The following is a 4,594-nucleotide window of genomic DNA, read 5'->3' as shown; positions in this document are numbered from 1 at the left end:
CCCAGTGGTCTTGGGCTGTGCCCTGCCTGACTCTTTAGAAAGAAAGATCAAAATGTGGCAACTTGCACTACAGCCCCTGCTTTTGGGAGGCTGTATCAGGATTGCTGTTATTTCTAGGCCAGCCTGGGCCAGACAGCAAGTTCCAGGGGAGTTTGAACTCTAGCTGGAGAGCCTTCTCAAAGGAGAATGAGCAAGGCCTGGCAAGATGGCTTAGTGAGTAAGGGAGCTTGGCTTAAGTTTAATCCCCAGGACCCACCTGGAGGAAGAAAAGAGACACCTGCCACCAGGGACCTAGTGGGGGACGTATAACCCTGCCCACAGCAAAGAAAGCAAACAAATCTGTCTTAATTGACATAAAAGATTTTTATTTCCTCATTAGGAACTAGTTTATCTTGACCAAACTGAAACAGCACCTTGTATGTTATTTAAGCAAGATATTCTTTGGGCTCTATGTTCCTGCTCACAGCGAGGCTGACACAAACTTACTGTGACCTGCGTAATCACTCCAGAAGTGAATGGCACAAAGCAAGTACTGAGCTGTTATGACATAAGTTGGGTGGAAGTTTTTAATTAAGGATTAACTTGCTTGTTTGTTCTCTGTGGGAGAATAATAAAGGAGAGGGGAAAGGAGGAGGAAGAGAAAGAGGAGAAAAGCTAGGCAGTACTGTTAGTAAAGGAAGACAGAGTGTGACTGGGAGGTCGGAGGGAAGGGAGGGAAGCAGAAACACAGAGATGAAGGGCAAACAGGATTAAGGATGGGAGTACTGGCAAAAACCAGCCGCAGGAACAAAAGAGCCAAAGCTTTCCAAGCGGGAAGCAGGAAGGAGCCTGGGGTCTAGCACAGGGCTGCCCTGCAGGATGTTGACTGGAGTCAGAAAGCCCCTAGCTGTTGGCACCCCTTTCTTCAGGCCTGTTCATGAGAATCTTGCTTATTGTGTACTTCCCAAAAGGAAACGAATAAGGAACCAGGTAATATCCAGGCTTTAAGCCCAGTGTCACTCCAGGAGACCCTCTGCCTGCCAAGTGTGATTGGTGACCTCTGAAAACCTGCATTCTCGGACTGGGGATAAAGTGCAAGGCTAGATCGCTCTCATGGCGTCTGCAAGGCCGTGAAAGGTCCAGCCTTAGGGTCTGTAGAAAGAAAACTGCTGAGCTCGCTCAAGATTTCCACTCCCTCCATGTGCAAAACCAAACTTCTGCCTGTGAGCTGGAGGGACTACTTCCTTCTCCTCATGCTTTAATGCGGTCCCACATCTTTGTCCCAGCCACAGTTTTAGAATCCTTAAGTGTGAAGGACCAGAACGGAGAGGTCGCCTGGGGAGCTAGTGCCATAATCAGCGTGGGCAGGAAAGAGCGAGCATAAACAGATGAGCCATCCTGAGGATGAGAAGGGGGAGGGCTGGGAGAGGGGGACTTGTGTGAAAGCACTGCCGGGGGGCCTTGAGATCAGTGCCCAGCCAGAAATAAAAAGACACTTGTAAAATGTAACTTTCCCCAAAGTTAAAACTATGACTTCCTGCATATTTACACTGGGCATGCCAGAGTTACTAAGGAATGAAACAAGTAGTTAGCTGGTAGGACTGGTTTCAAAGCATGCTGAGAAACTGGATGTCTGTGGACAGTTACAGAGGAAAGTTCCTAGGTCAGATCCCAAACTGATAAATGTCCCACAGTCCCACAGGGTGACACAAAGGCAATGCTATCTGGTTAAATCTCTTCCGCTGGGCGGAAGCCATTTGCTTCCCTAGCAAACAAGATTTAGAAGTTAACATGGAATTTTACTAAGTGTGAGCCTCAGTGTTAGTCAAAACTAACAGCAAATACCAAGTCATACAAAAGCATGTCTTCCAAGGTCAGTGGCTTCCCACGTGGGCAACTGCACCCCCCTAAGTACATGAGACGGAGACATTTTGCGTCCCAACTGGAGACTGGAGGGGCTATCTAGTGAGTGGCTCCCATGGATGATACTAACATCACACAACAAAGGCGACAGCCCTGACAACGAAGAATTTTCCAGTGCAAAAAATTCCACTAGTGTAATGACTGAGAAGCCAAGCCCTGGGCAATCAAATTATCTTTCAGGGATTTTTTTATAGCTTTCTTTTTAATTATGTGTCTGTGTATAGATATGTGCATGTGAGCATGGATGCCTGAGAAAGCCAAAAAAGGGTGCCTGATTGTAACTGGAGTTCCAGTGCTTGTGAGCCACCTGACGTGGGTGCTGGGAACCAAGCTTGAGTACTTGCAAGACCAGCAGGTGGTCTTAACTGCTGAGATGTCTCTCAAGCAACCCTAAGGGACTAGGAAAGACCACCTCTGGGGGCCAGTGAGATGGCTCAGTGGGCAAAAGATCTTGCTGCCAAGCCTGACAACCTGAGCTAGATCCCCAGACTCCATGTGGTAGAAGAAAAGAACTGACTCCTACGAGTTAGTTGGGTGTTTCTAGGTTCTTGGCTTCTGTCTTAGGGTTTTATTGCCATGACACCATGGCCACGGCAGTTCTTATGAATGAAAACATTCACTGGGGCCAGCTTCCAGTGGAGAGGTTTAGTCCATTGTCATCGTGGTAGGAAGAATGGCTTCCCACAAGCAGACATGGTACAAGAGAGTAGCTGGGAGTTCTACATTTGGATCAGCAGGCAGCAGGAAGAGAGTGTGCCACTGGGCCTGGCTTGGTCTTCTGAAACCTTTGAGGTCCACCACCAGGGACACACTTCCTTCAACAAGGCCATATCTCCTAATAGTGCCACTCCCAGTGGGCCTATTGGGGCCATTTTCATTCAAACTACTGCAGCCTCTTAGCCAAAGAATTGAAAATAAGTGTTGGAGGGAGAGGGCCTGCTTGTTCGTCCTGGCCGCCTGGCTAACTTAGCCCCGAAATAACCACACAGAAACTGTATTATTTAAAACACTGCTTGGCCCATTAGTTTTAACTTCTCATTGGCTAGCTCTTACATCTTAATTTAACCCATTTCTATTAATCTGTGTATTGCCATGTGTCAGTGGCTTACCGGCTAAGTTTTGGCAGCATGACTTACTCTGGCAGCAGATCCATGGTGTCTCCTGACTCTGCCCTTCTTCCTTCCAGCATTCAGTTCAGTTTTCCCTGCCTACCAAGTTCTGTCCAATAGGCCAAGGCAGTTTCTTTATTCATTAACCAATGAAAGCAACACATAGACAGAAAGACCTCCTACACCAAATAAAGTTTCACACAGATTGGTGAAAGAAGCAAGATAACGTTATAAATGATAGTACAGATGAGAGAGGAGTACTCTTTCGAGATTGAAAGGGGTCATGTGAGTAAGAATGTTCAAGGGCTCCAGGCTATAACCTGGGATCTCCTTTTATGGGGTCTAAAGGAAGAGGGGGGGCTGGTTGCTAAGGGCCATAGTGGGAACAGCTTCTATTTTGATTGACATATTAAATAATATATTCACTTTTCCTACAGGGCATGTTTCTTCCCATAATGCATATGATTTTAATCATTCGCACACATAATCATCATAGGCCTAAGATGGTAAATAGGGAATACTCCCTAAAAGGTGACTTAGAGGACATGGTTTTGCCTCACTGCGTATGCAGAAAAACCATTTTATGCCAGATCAGCCTGCCTGTTCTTTATACTTTTGAATGGAAAATGACTAAATTTTATTGTTACCAAGGACAGAGAAACTTATACTGTTTTTCAGAGATGGAAGTACCTATAGTTGGATGCGTGTTGGGGTAGAAGAGGTTCTGAGGTTGTTAGGTGCATTGTTTAGAGAAGGGTGTGCATGCATATACACGCAGGTGAAGGAACTAGGTTTCCAATGCATTGTTATAAGGTGTGTGGGTGTGTGTATGTCTATGAGACCCAGACCCAATAGGGTCCCAGTCTAAACTATGCACACAAGCACACACACACACACACACACACACACACACACACACAAAATGAAAATTTTTAAAAAAGAATATTCTTGGGTTGTAGAGATGTCTTCTTTCAGAGCCCTAGAAACTATGGCAAAACACCAGGTGGATATGGTGACCTGCCTGTAATCCCGGCACTTGGGAAGTGGAGAAAGGTCATCCCCTGTAGTTGTTTGTTTAGTTAGGGGCTTCACCCCAGCTCCTGGCATCCATTTTGGAATGTTGGATGGAAAGCTCCATTTCAAGCCCCCTTCCCTGGGAGTTGCCTCAGTCCAAACTCTACTTCTGAGAAAGCCCTCCCCAGGGAGGGTCAAGACCACTCCCACAGGCTATTTAAACTGCTTCCCCCAGAGACTGAACACGTGGTCTTTTTCGGTTCTCCTTCCCTCCTCTCCGTGTTTTCCTGGAGGATCACCCAAGAACGCTGGCATCCATTAAACCTGCACTTTCCCATTATGCAGAGACTAGACAAAAAATGATACAGCTACCTCTCCAAGGACTTGAACATTACACCAAAGTTTTCTTTACAGAATCCCTTAAAGATGCCTTCACCCCCAGACAGCAGGAAGTAAATTTAAGAACACAAGACTCACATTCCCAAGAGGTGGAGCATCCGGTTTTTGGTCATTCAATAGGTTATGGATATTTGTCATCATTTAGGGGGGTTGGTTACAAGTTGTTATTG

This window comes from Microtus ochrogaster, chromosome 5 (genome assembly GCF_000317375.1).
Source record: "Microtus ochrogaster isolate Prairie Vole_2 chromosome 5, MicOch1.0, whole genome shotgun sequence".
NCBI lineage: Eukaryota > Metazoa > Chordata > Mammalia > Rodentia > Cricetidae > Microtus > Microtus ochrogaster.
This window is presented reverse-complemented; position numbering follows the sequence as displayed.